A 17,770-nucleotide genomic window follows, 5' to 3' on the forward strand; every position below is an offset into this window, starting at 1 on the left:
ATTATTTGGTTTCTAAAGTCTCCCTGAAAATAAAAAAAAACATAAAAAAACAGTGGGAGAGTAATATTGCCCTTTCAGCTTGTGTGCCAGTCTTGACTCCTGGGTGTGCCACCTCTCTCTCATTCAGTGGGCCATAGAAAGCCTATTTATTTTTTTGGTTTTTTTAATATTATTTGGTTTCTAAAGTCTCCCTGAAAAAAAAAAAACATAAAAAAACAGTGGGAGAGTAATATTGCCCTTTCAGCTTGTGTGCCAGTCTTGACTCCTGGGTGTGCCACCTCTCTCTCTCATTCAGTGGGCCATAGAAAGGCTATTTATTTTTTTGGTTTTTTTAATATTATTTGGTTTCTAAAGTCTCCCTGAAAATAAAAAAAACAAACTTAAAAAAACAGTGGGAGAGTAATATTGCCCTTTCAGCTTGTGTGCCAGTCTTGACTCCTGGGTGTGCCACCTCTCTCTCTCATTCAGTGGGCCATAGAAAGGCTATTTATTTTTTTGGTTTTTTTAATATTATTTGGTTTCTAAAGTCTCCCTGAAAATAAAAAAAAAAAAACTTAAAAAAACAGTGGGAGAGTAATATTGCCCTTTCAGCTTGTGTGCCAGTCTTGACTCCTGGGTGTGCCACCTCTCTCTCTCATTCAGTGGGCCATAGAAAGGCTATTTATTTTTTTGGTTTTTTTAATATTATTTGGTTTCTAAAGTCTCCCTGAAAAAAAAAAAAACATAAAAAAACAGTGGGAGAGTAATATTGCCCTTTCAGCTTGTGCGCCAGTCTTGACTCCTGGGTGTGCCACCTCTCTCTCTCTAATTGTGGGCCATAGAAAGCCTTTTTTTTGTTGTTTTTTTTTTTGTTTTTTTTTTTAATATTATTTGGTTTCTAAAGTCTCCCTGAGAAAAAAAAATAAATAAATTAGGTGGGAGATTAATATTGACATTAGTGCTTGAGTGACAGTCCTGCGTGTGTGTCATCTCTGTGATTTTGTGCCACAGAAAACAGAGTGTGTAACATTGTGCCTGATTTTCCTTGTGGTCTCACCAACCTGTTAAGGGATATTGAAATCATACTGAAGTTATAGCTCACCGTGTAAGTTGTTTGACAGCAACAAATAAAGTTACTTTGGTTAAGATTTTAAAACAATGAGGAAGTCTGGTGCAAGAGGTCGTCGTGGGCGTTCATTGTCAGCTGGTAATGATGGTAGTGGTAGTGGAGCATCAGGTGGTCGTGGGGATAAAAATATTCCACCTAAGTCTGGAGCTGTGGAGCCAGTTTCGTTGTCAGGCTACACAAGGCCTCGAACGCTCTCTTTTCTGGGAGTAGGAAAACCGCTTTTAAAGGCGGAGCAGCAACAGCAAGTTTTGGCTTACATTGCAGACTCAGCCTCTAGCTCTTTTGCCTCCTCTTCCGAAACTGGTAAATGTAAAAGCAGCGCGTCGCTTGTGGATGTTCACGGTCAGGGACAAGTCGCTTCCTTGTCCTCCTCAGCAAAAACTACAACAAGAGAGAAGGATGCAGCAGGCGACACAACGGGTCACTCCATGGAGCTCTTTACACATACCGTCCCTGGCTTAGAAAGTGAAACATTTAACAGGCCATGCCCATTACAAGTATATTCTGACATGGAGTGCACTGATGCACAGCCACAGCCAGAGTACTATGCTGCTCCTTTGACTCAGACCACCACATTGCCCTCTCAGGGTACAGATCCACAATCAGACCCTGATGAGACTATGTTGCCCCGCCACGAACGCTATACCACCGACCGACACAGTGACACAGACGAAGTTGCACACGAGCTCGAAGAGGAGGTAATAGATGACCCAGTTATTGACCCCGATTGGCAGCCATTGGGGGAACAGGGTGCAGGCGGCAGTAGTTCAGAAGCGGAGGTGGAGGAGGGGCCGCAGCAGGCATCAACATCGCAACAGGTTCCATCTGCCGGGCCCGTATCTGGCCCAAAACGCGTGTCAAAGCCAAAACCTGTTGGAGGACAGCGTGGCCATCCGGTTAAAGCTCAGTCTGCAATCCCTGAAAAGGGATCCGAGTCTAGGAAGAGTGCAGTCTGGCATTTTTTTAAACAACATCCAACTGATCAGCGCAAAGTCATCTGTCAAAAATGTTCAACTAGCTTAAGCAGAGGTCAGAATCTGAAAAGTCTAAATACTAGTTGCATGCATAGACACTTAACCACCATGCATTTTCAAGCCTGGACTAACTACCAAACGTCCCTTAAGGTTGTAGCACCCTCGGCCAATGAAGCTAGTCAGCAACGCAACATCCCTTCCGTCACTGTAAGGCCACCATTTTCCGCACCACCGGCAGTATCTGTGCAGGTTTCTTTGCCAGCCAAAAGCAGTCAGGGTCAGGGAACCACCAGTTTTGTAGGAGGAAATATTGCATCTAGGGCACCGGCGGAAACAATACCGTCTCCAACCGTCTCTCAGTCTGCCATGTACACCGGCACACCCGAAAGTTCCACGATCTCCAGCTCTCCAGTCCAGCTCACCCTACATGAGACTCTGGTTAGAAAAAGGAAGTACTTATCCTCGCATCCGCGTACACAGGGTTTTAACGCCCACATAGCTAGACTAATCTCGTTAGAGATGATGCCCTACCGGTTAGTTGAAAGCGAAGCTTTCAAAGCCCTGATGGAGTACGCTGAACCACGATACGAGCTACCCAGTCGACACTTTTTTTCCAGAAAAGCCATCCCAGCCCTGCACCAGCATGTTAAACAGCGCATCGTCCATGCACTTAGGCAATCTGTGAGTACAAAGGTGCACCTGACTACAGATGCATGGACCAGTAGGCATGGCCAGGGACGTTATGTGTCCATCACGGCACACTGGGTGAATGTGGTGGATGCAGGGTCCACAGGCGACATCAATTTAGGGACAGTTGTGCCTAGCCCACGGTCTAGGAAACAGTTGGCTGTAGGCGTTCGCACCCCCTCCTCCTCCTCCTCCTCGTCCTCCTGCAGAAGCTACAGCTCTTCCACAGAACGCAGTCTGCCAACCACTCCATCGGCAGATGACACTGTTGCACACCAGTTGTCCCATTATGGGCCAGCTACTGCCAAGCGTCAGCAGGCTGTATTGGCTATGAAGTGTTTGGGCGACAACAGACACACCGCGGAAGTTCTATCCGAGTTCTTGCAACAAGAAACGCAGTCGTGGCTGGGCACAGTAGATCTTGAGGCAGGCAAGGTAGTGAGTGATAACGGAAGGAATTTCATGGCTGCCATCTCCCTTTCCCAACTGAAACACATTCCTTGCCTGGCTCACACCTTAAACCTGGTGGTGCAGTGCTTATTGAAAACTTATCCTGGGTTCTCCGACCTGCTCCTCAAAGTGCGTGCACTTTGCTCACATATCCGACGTTCGCCTGTACACGCCAGCCGTATGCAGACCTATCAGCGGTCTTTGAACCTTCCCCAGCATCGCCTAATCATAGACGTTGCAACAAGGTGGAACTCAACACTGCACATGCTTCAGAGACTGTGCGAACAGAGGCGTGCTGTTATTTATTTGTGGGAGGATACACGGGCAGGCAGTAGGATGGCAGACATGGAGTTGTCAGGTGTGCAGTGGTCTAAGATACAAGACATGTGTCAAGTCCTTCAGTGTTTTGAGGAATGCACATGGCTGGTTAGTGCAGACAACGCCGTAATAAGCATGAGCATCCCCCTAATGCGTCTGCTGATGCAAAGTTTGACGCACATAAAGGAGCAGGCGTCTGCACCAGAGGAAGAGGAAAGCCTTGATGACAGTCAGCCATTGTCTGGTCAGGGCAGTGTACAGGACGAGGTAGCGGGCGAAGAGGAGGTGGAGGACGAGGAGGATGATGGGGATGAGTATATTTTTAATGCCGAACCTTTCCCGGGGGCACAGGAAATTGGTTGCGTGTCACGGCCGGGTTCTGGTTTTTTGAGGGACACAAGTGACGTAGATTTGCCTGAAACTGCCCCTCAACCAATCACAACCGGAGATTTGACAACTGGAACTTTGGCCCACATGGCGGATTATGCCTTACATATCCTAAAAAGGGACACACGCATAACGAAAATGATGAACGATGACGATTACTGGTTGGCCTGCCTCCTTGATCCACGCTATAAAGGCAAATTGCAAAATATTATGCCACATGAGAACTTGGAACTAATATTAGCAACCAAACAATCAACTCTTGTTGACCGTTTGCTTCAGGCATTCCCAGCACACAGCGCACGTGATCGTTCTCACACGAGCTCCAGGGGGCAGCAGACTAGGAGTGTTAGGGGTGCACACATCAGAAGTGGCGTTGGACAGAGGGGTTTTCTGACCAGGTTGTGGAGTGATTTTGCTATGACCACAGACAGGACAGGTACTGCTGCATCAATTGAAAGTGACAGGAGACAACATTTGTCCAGTATGGTTACTAACTATTTTTCATCCCTTATCGATGTTCTCCCTCAACCGTCATTCCCATTTGATTACTGGGCCTCCAAATTAGACACCTGGCCAGAATTGGCAGAATATGCATTGCAGGAGCTTGCTTGCCCGGCAGCAAGTGTCCTATCAGAAAGAGTATTCAGTGCTGCAGGTTCAATATTAACCGAAAAAAGGACTCGTCTGGCTACCCAAAATGTTGACGATCTAACATTCATTAAAATGAACCACAACTGGATTTCGAAATCTTTTGCCCCACCTTGCCCGGCCGACACCTAGCTTTCCTATGAAAAGCTCTTGCCTGTGAATTACTTTTCTAATGTCTAATTTGCTGCAGCTGATTGTACAGCATACGACATGTTTACACCTCCCTAAATGGCAAAACTCCCCACACGGGGCCATGGTATCGCGACTTGGCGCAAGCACCCGTGAGACTGCTGTTTGTCTGAAGAGGTGGGTGTGCTCGCTTTTGGTTGACGGCATTGCTACTGGGTCCCTCATAGTACAATGTAGTGTCTCTGGCGGTGGTGGTGCGCACCCAACGTCAGACACACCGTTGTAACATGAGGGGCCCTGGGGCGGTCCCGCCGGCCTCAAGAGAGTTCCCCCCTACCCCAGCTCAAAATGTGCTCTACCACGTGCAAAATTATGTCGCACAGCTCCACCAATCTTTAGTCTATTCGCTGACATCATTCAATGTCTGGCACTGACAATACAAATTTGTAGACATCTATGATGCAACTTAAAGTAGTCTGTGTCTGTGTCCTATATTGGCACCATTAAATAGTTACTGCCAAATTACTATGTCAGAAACTCAGTAGATGAGCCCACCCCTGTACCTAAGTATGCCACCTTTTTTTTTGTTTTGGTTGTTTTGCGAGACATTAACATCTATTTATATTTTGGGAGTACTGGGACAGACACTCCTTGCACTACTCCTCCACTCACCACCAAGCTGCCTGTGTATCCATGTAACCGCTGTAAAGCTGCCATGAGCCTATTGTTTGTTATTTTAGGCCTTTGATAGCCTGTCTGCGGTCCCTACTTTAAATACTCCTCCACTCACCACCAAGCTGCCTGCCCGTGTATCCATGTAACCGATGTAAAACTGCCATGAGCCTATTGTTTGTTATTTTAGGCCTTTGATAGCCTGTCTGCGGTCCCTACTTTAAATACTCCTCCACTCACCACCAAGCTGCCTGCCCGTGTATCCATGTAACCGATGTAAAGTTGCCATGAGCCTATTGTTTGTTATTTTAGGCCTTTGATAGCCTGTCTGAGGTCCCTACTTTAAATACTCCTCCACTCATCACCAGCTGCCTGCCCGTGTATCCATGTAACCGCTGTAAAACTGCCATGAACCTATTGTTTGTTATTTTAGGCCTTTGATAGCCTGTCTGCGGTCCCTACTTTAAATACTCCTCCACTGACCACCAAGCTGCCTGCCCGTGTATCCATGTAACCGATGTAAAGCTGCCATGAGCCTATTGTTTGTTATTTTAGGCCTTTGATAGCCTGTCTGCGGTCCCTACTTTAAATACTCCTCCACTCATCACCAGCTGCCTGCCCGTGTATCCATGTAACCGCTGTAAAACTGCCATGAACCTATTGTTTGTTATTTTAGGCCTTTGATAGCCTGTCTGCGGTCCCTACTTTAAATACTCCTCCACTCACCACCAAGCTGCCTGCCCGTGTATCCATGTAACCGATGTAAAGCTGCCATGAGCCTATTGTTTGTTATTTTAGGCCTTTGATAGCCTGTCTGCGGTCCCTACTTTAAATACTCCTCCACTCATCACCAGCTGCCTGCCCGTGTATCCATGTAACCGCTGTAAAACTGCCATGAACCTATTGTTTGTTATTTTAGGCCTTTGATAGCCTGTCTGCGGTCCCTACTTTAAATACTCCTCCACTCACCACCAAGCTGCCTGCCCGTGTATCCATGTAACCGCTGTAAAACTGCCATGAGCCTATTGTTTGTTATTTTAGGCCTTTGATAGCCTGTCTGCGGTCCCTACTTTAAATACTCCTCCACTGACCACCAAGCTGCCTGCCCGTGTATCCATGTAACCGATGTAAAGCTGCCATGAGCCTATTGTTTGTTATTTTAGGCCTTTGATAGCCTGTCTGCGGTCCCTACTTTAAATACTCCTCCACTCATCACCAGCTGCCTGCCCGTGTATCCATGTAACCGCTGTAAAACTGCCATGAACCTATTGTTTGTTATTTTAGGCCTTTGATAGCCTGTCTGCGGTCCCTACTTTAAATACTCCTCCACTCACCACCAAGCTGCCTGCCCGTGTATCCATGTAACCGATGTAAAGCTGCCATGAGCCTATTGTTTGTTATTTTAGGCCTTTGATAGCCTGTCTGCGGTCCCTACTTTAAATACTCCTCCACTCATCACCAGCTGCCTGCCCGTGTATCCATGTAACCGCTGTAAAACTGCCATGAGCCTATTGTTTGTTATTTTAGACCTTTGATAGCCTGTCTGCGGTCCCTACTTTAAATACTCCTCCACTCACCACCAAGCTGCCTGCCCGTGTATCCATGTAACCGATGTAAAGCTGCCATGAGCCTATTGTTTGTTATTTTAGGCCTTTGATAGCCTGTCTGCGGTCCCAACTTTAAATACTCCTCCACTCATCACCAGCTGCCTGCCCGTGTATCCATGTAACCGCTGTAAAACTGCCATGAACCTATTGTTTGTTATTTTAGGCCTTTGATAGCCTGTCTGCGGTCCCTACTTTAAATACTCCTCCACTCACCACCAAGCTGCCTGCCCGTGTATCTATGTAACCGCTGTAAAACTGCCATGAGCCTATTGTTTGTTATTTTAGGCCTTTGATAGCCTGTCTGCGGTCCCTACTTTAAATACTCCTCCACTCACCACCAAGCTGCCTGCCCGTGTATCCATGTAACCGATGTAAAACTGCCATGAGCCTATTGTTTGTTATTTTAGGCCTTTGATAGCCTGTCTGCGGTCCCTACTTTAAATACTCCTCCACTCATCACCAGCTGCCTGCCCGTGTATCCATGTAACCGCTGTAAAACTGCCATGAACCTATTGTTTGTTATTTTAGGCCTTTGATAGCCTGTCTGCGGTCCCTACTTTAAATACTCCTCCACTCATCACCAGCTGCCTGCCCGTGTATCCATGTAACCGCTGTAAAACTGCCATGAGCCTATTGTTTGTTATTTTAGGCCTTTGATAGCCTGTCTGCGGTCCCTACTTTAAATACTCATCCACTCATCACCAGCTGCCTGCCCGTGTATCCATGTAACCGCTGTAAAACTGCCATGAGCCTATTGTTTGTTATTTTAGGCCTTTGATAGCCTGTCTGCGGTCCCTACTTTAAATACTCCTCCACTCATCACCAGCTGCCTGCCCGTGTATCCATGTAACCGCTGTAAAACTGCCATGAGCCTATTGTTTGTTATTTTAGGCCTTTGATAGCCTGTCTGCGGTCCCTACTTTAAATACTCCTCCACTCACCACCAAGCTGCCTGCCCGTGTATCCATGTAACCGCTGTAAAACTGCCATGAGCCTATTGTTTGTTATTTTAGGCCTTTGATAGCCTGTCTGCGGTCCCTACTTTAAATACTCCTCCACTGACCACCAAGCTGCCTGCCCGTGTATCCATGTAACCGCTGTAAAACTGCCATGAGCCTATTGTTTGTTATTTTAGGCCTTTGATAGCCTGTCTGCGGTCCCTACTTTAAATACTCCTCCACTGACCACCAAGCTGCCTGCCCGTGTATCCATGTAACCGATGTAAAACTGCCATGAGCCTATTGTTTGTTATTTTAGGCCTTTGATAGCCTGTCTGCGGTCCCTACTTTAAATACTCCTACACTCACCACCAAGCTGCCTGTGTATCCATGTAACCGATGTAAAACTGCAGTATTTTGCTTATAAAAAAGAAAATACTGGAGAGATATCAAATGCAGACATTTTAACATTAAAAACAAAAACACATACAACAAAAAACTGGTACAGTACAAAAATTGGCCACCAGCTACAAAAACTTTCTCCTGCAAGTAGTTAACTGAAAGGTTTTTTTCCATTGAAAACACAGATATGGCATCCACCGAGTGTTGTCCTGTCGCGTCTTCTTTATATTATTGCCAAGAAGCTGCAACTGAATAAAGCTGAGCTTCTACCTTCTGCCTCTTATTAACTGCTTTTTTTTAAAAAAATTGTCCACCAGACACAAAAAATTGCTCCTGCAAGTAGTTAACTGAAAGGTTTTTTTCCATTGAAAACACAGATATGGCATCCACCGAGTGTTGTCCTGTCGCGTCTTCTTTATATTATTGCCAAGAAGCTGCAACTGAATAAAGCTGAGCTTCTACCTTCTGCCTCTTATTAACTGCTTTTTTTTTATAAAATTGGCTGTTCCGGCCTACTAAAGGTGTCTGTCTGCCCCTGCCTGGTGTTGTCCTCAACTGAATAAAGCTGAGCTTCAACCTTCTGTTCCAAATTACCATTTCTAAAAATGCCATTGGCTGTTCCGTCCTACTAAAGGTGTCTGTCTGCCCCTGCCTGGTGTTGTCCTCAACTGAATAAAGCTGAGCTTCAACCTTCTGTTCCAAATTACCATTTCTAAAAATGCCATTGGCTGTTCCGGCCTACTAAAGGTGTCTGTCTGCCCCTGCCTGGTGTTGTCCTCAACTGAATAAAGCTGAGCTTCTACCTTCTGTTCCAAATTACCATTTCTAAAAATGCCATTGGCTGTTCCGGCCTACTAAAGGTGTCTGTCTGCCCCTGCCTGGTGTTGTCCTCAACTGAATAAAGCTGAGCTTCTACCTTCTGTTCCAAATTACCATTTTTAAAAATGCCATTGGCTGTTCCGGCCTACTAAAGGTGTCTGTCTGCCCCTGCCTGGTGTTGTCCTCAACTGAATAAAGCTGAGCTTCTACCTTCTGTTCCAAATTACCATTTTTAAAAATGCCATTGGCTGTTCTGGCCTACTAAAGGTGTCTGTCTGCCCCTGCCTGGTGTTGTCCTCAACTGAATAAAGCTGAGCTTCTACCTTCTGTTCCAAATTACCATTTTTAAAAATGCCATTGGCTGTTCCGGCCTACTAAAGGTGTCTGTCTGCCCCTGCCTGGTGTTGTCCTCAACTGAATAAAGCTGAGCTTCTACCTTCTGTTCCAAATTACCATTTCTAAAAATGCCATTGGCTGTTCCGGCCTACTAAAGGTGTCTGTCTGCCCCTGCCTGGTGTTGTCCTCAACTGAATAAAGCTGAGCTTCTACCTTCTGTTCCAAATTACCATTTTTAAAAATGCCATTGGCTGTTCCGGCCTACTAAAGGTGTCTGTCTGCCCCTGCCTGGTGTTGTCCTCAACTGAATAAAGCTGAGCTTCTACCTTCTGTTCCAAATTACCATTTTTAAAAATGCCATTGGCTGTTCCGGCCTACTAAAGGTGTCTGTCTGCCCCTGCCTGGTGTTGTCCTCAACTGAATAAAGCTGAGCTTCTACCTTCTGCCTCTTACTAACTGCTGTTTTTTTAAAAAATTGGCTGTTCCGGCCTACTAAAAGTGTCTGTCTGCCCCTGCCTGGTGTTGTCCTCAACTGAATAAAGCTGAGCTTCAACCTTCTGTTCCAAATTACCATTTCTAAAAATGCCATTGGCTGTTCCGGCCTACTAAAGGTGTCTGTCTGCCCCTGCCTGGTGTTGTCCTCAACTGAATAAAGCTGAGCTTCAACCTTCAGTTCCAAATTACCATTTTTAAAAATGCAATTGGCTGTTCCGGCCTACTAAAGGTGTCTGTCTGCCCCTGCCTGGTGTTGTCCTCAACTGAATAAAGCTGAGCTTCTACCTTCTGCCTCTTACTAACTGCTGTTTTTTTAAAAAATTGGCTGTTCCGGCCTACTAAAGGTGTCTGTCTGCCCCTGCCTGGTGTTGTCCTCAACTGAACAAAGCTGAGCTTCCACATTCTGGCTTTCGCCCTATACTATCAGATATTAAACTGCATTTGGCCTACTAGTGTGGTTATGCCCTTGAAACAGTGTCTGCTGCTCTTGGGTTTGCTACTCCACTGAACAAAGCAATGCCGCCTGTTTAGTCCTGTTACCAATTTTGAACTGCATTTAGCCTACTTTATTCTTTGGCCCTATATCTGTTTCCTCCTCATCCTGCCCATTGCCCAGCCACTGCTAGATGAGTCTGCTGGTACATTGACCTAGACCACTACATTCCCCTTATACTCTACACAGCCAGAATCTGACCCTGCTGAAAGTAAGGTTCCCCTTCCCGCATGTTATGCCACCTTACACAGGGACAGAGAGGAAGGTGCAGATGAAAGTGCAGGTTCCTTCATCAGGTGGGGGGGCATACTCGTTGGCGACGTCACTGGCACAGGGCCCCTCAGAGTACGCAAAAGTGTCGCTGCTGGTGGGAGGCGCCCCCGCCATGCAAACACACATCGCTGTACTTTGAGGGGCCCTGTGCCAGTGCCAATGCGAACGAGTGGGCCCCCCCTGCTTGCTCAGGATCACAGCACTTGCAACGTTGAAATACTTACCTTTCCCTGCAACACCGCCGTGACGTAGTCCGCATTTCCTGGGCCCACGAAAAACTTGAGCCGGCCCTACTCCCCCCACAACTTTTGCCAAATGACCCCCAATTCCCTATGCCCAACTATTATTATAAAGTTAATTAAGATTGACAAGCTTCAGAAACAAGAATGGATGTTTTTGGCATTAAAATGGGCACTGTAGGTGTTTTCCTGGCCTCCACTCACTGCCGACTATGCTTCCCCATTGACTTGCATTGGGTTTCGTGTTTCGGTCGATCCCCGACTTTTAGCGATAATCGGCCGACTGCACTCGACTCGACTCTGGACAAAATCGGGTTTCACAAAACCCGACTCGATCTTAAAAAAATGAAAGTCGCTCAACTCTAACTCCCAATCATCAGAAAAGACCAAAATGTCATCCAGATACACAATCATAAATTTATCCAGATATTCTCGGAAAATGTCATGCATAAAGGACTGAAACACAGAAGGAGCATTAGAGAGTCCAAAAGGCATCACCAAGTACTCAAAATGGCCTTCGGGCGTATTAAATGCTGTTTTCCATTCGTCCCCCTGCTTGATACGCACAAGGTTATACGCACCACGAAGATCTATCTTGGTGAACCAACTGGATCCCTTAATCCGAGCAAACAGATCAGACAATAATGGCAAAGGATACTGAAATTTGACCGTGATTTTATTTAGAAGACGATAATCTATACAAGGTCTCAGAGAACCATCCTTCTTGGCCACAAAAAAAAATCCTGCACCAAGAGGGGAGGAGGATCGGCGAATATGTCCCTTCGCCAAAGACTCCTTTATATAACTCCGCATCGCGGCATGTTCTGGTATAGACAAATTAAAAAGTCATCCCTTAGGGAACTTACTGCCAGGAATCAAATTTATAGCACAATCACAATCCCTATGAGGAGGCAGGGCACCGGATCTGGGCTCATCAAATACATCCTGGTAGTCCGACAAAAACTCAGGGACCTCAGAAGGAGTGGAAGAAGCAATCGACACCAAAGGGACATCGCCATGAATCCCCTGACAACCCCAACTTGACACAGACATAGCTTTCCAATCCAGAACTGGATTATGGGCCTGCAGCCATGGCAGACCCAACACGACAACATCATGCAAATTATGCAGCACAAGAAAGCGAATCACCTCCTGATGTACAGGAGTCATGCACATGGTCACTTGAGTCCAATACTGAGGCTTATTCTCAGCCAATGGCGTAGCATCTATTCCCCTCAGTGGAATAGGAAATTCCAAAGGCTCCAGAACAAAACCACAGTGCTTGGCAAACGACATATCCATAAGACTCAGGGCAGCACCTGAATCCACAAAAGCCATAACCGAGTAGGATGACAAAGAACAGATTAAAGTAACAGACAAAATGAACTTAGGCTGTATGGTACCAATGGTGACAGGTTTAGCGATTTTTTTTAAGCGCTTAGAGCATGCTGAGATAACATGAGTAGAATCACCACAGTAAAAGCACAACCCATTTTGACGTCTATGATTTTGTCGCTCAATTCTAGTCAGAATTCTGTCACATTGCATTGACTCAGCTCTCTGTTCAGAGAACACCGCCAGAGGATGCGCAGATTTGCGCTCCCGCAAACGCCAATCAATCTGAATGGCCAAAGCCATAGAATCACTCAGACTTGCAGGCGTGGGGAACCCCACCATAACATTCTTAATGGCTTCAGAAAGACCCTCTCTGAAATTTGCAGCCAGGGCACACTCATTCCATTGAGTAAGCACTGACCATTTCCGAAATTTTTGACAGTACACCTCAGCTTCATCCTGACCTTGAGAGATAGCCAGCAAAGCCTTTTCTGCCTGGTTCTCAAGATTAGGTTCCTCATAAAGCAGTCCAAGCGCCAGAAAAAACGCATCCACATTCAGCAATGCAGGATCTCCTGGCGCCAGAGAGAAAGCCCAATCTTGAGGGTCGCCGCGTAACAAGGAGATAACAATTTTAACTTGCTGAGCGGAATCACCAGAGGAACGAGGTCTCAAAGCTAGAAACAATTTACAATTATTCCTAAAATTCAGAAACCTAGATCTATCTCCAGAAAACAACTCAGGAATAGGTATCTTTGGCTCAGACATAGGGCTATGAACAACAAAATCCTGAATATTTTGCACCCTTGCAGCAAGATGATCCACACTAGAAGTCAGACTCTGAATATCCATGTCTGCAGCTGAGCTCAAAACCACCCAGAGATTAAGGGGATGAGAGAAGCTGGACAGACTGCAGCAAAGGAGGAAAAAAAAAATTGTACTCAGGACTTCTTTTATCCCACTTCATGCGATGCATTAAACACTTTTTTGGCCTGCTGTACTGTTATGATCCCAGTGGCTGGGGATCACAGGAAATACCAGCTAAGTTAATAGGCAAAGAACAAGCTCTAGGGAGGTGGTAACTGGACTGACCGCAAATCTGATCCTATCCAAACACACTAAAGGTAGCCGGTGAACGTGCCTAAAATCCTGGATGTCTCGACGCAGCCTGAGAAACTGACTACCCCTAAAGAGAAAGCAAGACCTCACTTGCCTCAAAAGAAATAACCCCAAAGATATAGGAAGCCCCCAACAAATAATAACGGTGAGGTAAGGAGAAAAGACACACGTAGGAATGAAAACAGATTCAGCAAATGAGGCCCGCTAATACTAGATAGCAGAAAACAGATAGAGAACTGTGCGGTCAGCAAAAAACCCTACCAAAATATCCACGCTGAGAATTCAAGACCCCCACACCAACTAACGGTGTGGGGGGGGAGAAACTCAGCCCCCTAGAGCTACCAGCAAGCTGGAAATCACATATTAGCAAGCTGGACAAGAAACATATTGAACACAGATGATCAAAAAATGAACAAAACGGAAACTTAGCTTCTCTTGAAGAGACTGGTAGCAAGGTAGTCAGAAGGAATCAGAATAGCACTGAATACATTGACAGCAGGCATGGACTGAGAGTCCAAGTGAGCTTAAATAGAAAACCAGCCCACAGATAACGAGACAGCTGATGCCAGTCACAACCTGCAGAAAGACAGCACTCACACAGTACCACTTGTGACCACAAGAGGGAGCCCAGAAATAGAGTTCACAACACATCTGCAAAAGAAAGGCAGTCAATTAGCCTGTCCAGTAACAGAAGTTGTCAAAATGCTGCTCAATTACTCACTGCAGCAAAACAAACCTAATTCTCATCTCTCATATCATTCCTGTCTCACAACAGTAAACAATTATTTGATACTTTCAATTTGCTCCTCTTCCCCAGCTCTCCCTCCCTATCCACTCATCTAAGTTGAAGACTTTGCCTCATTATTTAAATAGAAGATTGACAACATAAGGAAAAGCTTTTGCCTAAAATCTCCACAGCCCCTCCTCATAACTACTCAACTTTCCTCCTCCAAAACCAACGTCTCCACCATCACAGAAGATCAACTTTCCTCTTTACTCTCCAAATCACAACTTACCACCTGTGAACTTGACCCAATACCATCACACCTCTTTCCAACCCTTACCACAGTGTTTATCCCGAAACTAAGCCACCACTTCAACCTGTCACTAACAACTGTTGTCTTCCCCTCTTGCGTCAAACATACCTCGATCACACCCAAAATCAAAAAGGCCTCAGTTGACCCATCTTTTGTGTATGGCTACCGCCCCATATCACTTCTCATCTATGCCTCAAAACTTGTGGAACAACATGTCTGTTTTGAACTGTTCTCAAACCTCTTCTTCTCCCTCTTTGACCACATACAATCTGTCTTCTGACCACACCATTCCACTGAAACTGCCCTGACTAAAGTCAACAATTACCGCTAACCTGCTAGGCCACATTTTAGTGCAGTGAGATTTCCAGACTAATGCATGTTGAATGTGCATGTGCTAATTGATGCATGTAGTAGTCAAATTATTGGAATTTTTGCCTCTACTGAGTCCTTGTGATAAAGTTGGCAGATGAGTTGGGTCATCTTTTGTGGTCTCCAAAAAGGCCCTGGTTAGATAGCCCTTGCTGCCCCTGTGAACTGCAGACCCTTGACCATTGCTGGTCACAGCCAGGGTTGTGGTTGAGGATTCAGTTCTTGTCATGGTTGCATTACTCCGAGTCTGTGCGAGAAGCCACAATGTAGCCTTCTCTTCTTCCTCTTCCTCCACCTCTTATGCTGAAGTACTCAGTTGCATGCCTCTGGGTTCACACCATGTGGAATCTGCAACCTCATCTTCATTCTCTCTGTTCTCCCCCTATTTGCCCTGAGAGTCACCCTCCTCCTCCTCTTCTTGCCCTGACAGTACAGTGCAGTCCTAGTGCGCTTCATGTATCTGAGTCTCATCAGGATCACCTCCAATCCAGGGGTTAATGTCTGGTAACAAGGGTGTGGACTCTGCTCGGATCCTACTTCATCCAGCCCTGGATTCAACTGAAAACTGTTTTGGGCATGAGTGCAGATGCTTTCCACCTCTTTAGTCTGTGAATCTTTGGAGGAAACGTCTGAAGGTCATGGAATAGAATGTGTGAACAGCTCTGTGGATTTGTCCACCTGTTGTTCCCCACAGTCATCTGGGCAGTTGGAGAGTTGTGGCAAGGAGGAAACAAGGGTAATTGAGGTGCCACCTCTGAAGACTGTACTGTGTGTGATGTTTAGGTTGAGGAAGAGGAGGAGTGACCACTTGATTCAGTACGTGCCATTCACTGAAGCATATGCTCTTTCTGACCCTCATCTACAAGGTGTAGCACTGTGTGACTGCCAAAGAAAGGGAGTCGAGTAAACTGTCCAGTAACACAAGTTGTCTGCTGTCTTTGGATAGGACTAGCCGATGTTTGTTCAGTACAGCTTTCAATAACATTACCACCTACCCCACATATACCTCAAACACCAAGCCTATTCCCCCTTCCACCACAACCTTGAATGTTCCCACTCATGTTGTATGTACCCTTCCACTCTTTTAAACTTTTGTTTCATTACCCTTGCCTGACAGAATTTTATAACCATTTTGTGGTGAAGGAAGAATAATTATATTTTTACTACTAAAAGTGTTACATTTTTCTAAGGGCTAAGAGGAAAAAATGGACCTTAGTTTGTCGTAAAAATTTCTCTTGAGTGTGCCAATACCCTACATGTAATCGGGAAATACTTTTCAGGCACAGTGCAAACCTCAGAAGGGAAAGAGTGCCATATTATAGAGCAGATTTTCCTATTTTGGTTTGCAGGTTCCATGACCCACTAGGAAAGCCCCTGAGGTACCAGAACAGCAGAATTCCTCTTAAATGACCCCATTTTACAAACTACATCTCTCAATTAATTCATTTAAGGGAGAAGTGATCATATTGACACCACAGCTGTGTCACAGAATTTTATACCATTGGGCAGTGAAGAAAAAATAATTACATTTTTAGCACCAATATTTTGTTTTAGCCCAAGATTTTACATTTTCACAATGGAAAGTGGTTAAAAAAGGCAGAAAAAATTGTCCCTCAATTTCTGCTGAACGTGGAAATACCTCATATGTAGCTGTAAAGTACTGATTAGCCATATGACTCAGGAGAAATGGAGAACTATTTACCTCCTGGAGGGCAGATTTTCCCAGAATAGTTTGCAGACTCCATATACAGAGTCTCAAAGTGCTAGAAGAGCAGAACCTTTCCCCCCAAGTGATCCCATTTTGGAAATTATCCCACTTTGGGATTTTATCTAAAGTTGTAGAGATGATTCTGGCTGAGTGTTTTCCAGACACAAGCAGCAGTGGATGTTGCTGAGTGAAAATTCGAAACTGCAATTCTAGTCCCGAGTACATTGTAGTCCTCAGTACGTTGTAGTCACTAGCATGTTGTAGTGGCCATTACGTTGTTGTGCCCAGTATGTTGTAGTGCCCAGCTTGTATTTCTGGAGACACGTACCCGTAAATGTGGTTTAGGCACAGTGGGGCTCAGAAGGGAGGGGAACTTTTTATTTGGGAGTGCAGAATTTTCTGAATTTCATTTGGAGAGCAAGGAGCCATTCAGCTTTTCCAGAACCTTTGTGCTATCAGTAACGTGAATGCCCCCTATATTTCCATTGACATACGACAGCCCGGAATAGGGACTTCCTTTTTTTGTGAATTGAGTTGAAACTTTTTGTTAGGAACATTTTACATTACATTTGATATCATATTTGTCCTGCACTCTACGCTTAGCATTTTTATTGGGGTATCTAAATCTCCGAGTGATGTAATTCAGATGAAACCCCCAAAGGATCCATTCACTATAATGAGGCAGCAGAGTTACTCTGGACTCTGTCTGGCCTCCGTTCAGTGAAGTCCTTCTTTTCAGAAGTGCACATAACTCTGACCAACTGCAATTTGATGCACGCCTAAAATTACGGACACCGCCGAATCACAGGTCAGAAGGCTTTCACAATGCCTCCATCTGCCTCATTTTGGGGAATCTTACATTGAGGGTTGAGTCTGAATCACGTGTTTCAGAGATTTACACAGAAATCTCATTGTAATCGCTCAGTGCAGAGCACAAGATAAATATGAGCAGAGCCTTACTGCAATTTTTGGAAGACAGAATAAACAAATCAACAACAGGTGGTTTTATTTATTTTTTACGCAGTTTCTTGTGCAGCATAAGTGATTAGGCGACTTTATTCTTCGCGTTGGAACGATTACAGCGATACCAGATTTATATTGTTTTTTATGTTTGACTGCTGTCACACACTAAAAAATGCTTTTTACTTTCAAAAACTATTTTTTGCATTGCCATATTTTGATAGCTATAAGTTTTCCATATTTTGGCACATACAGTCATGTGAGGGC

The sequence above is a fragment of the Ranitomeya variabilis genome, chromosome 5 (genome assembly GCF_051348905.1).
Source record: "Ranitomeya variabilis isolate aRanVar5 chromosome 5, aRanVar5.hap1, whole genome shotgun sequence".
NCBI classification, from domain to species: Eukaryota; Metazoa; Chordata; class Amphibia; order Anura; family Dendrobatidae; genus Ranitomeya; species Ranitomeya variabilis.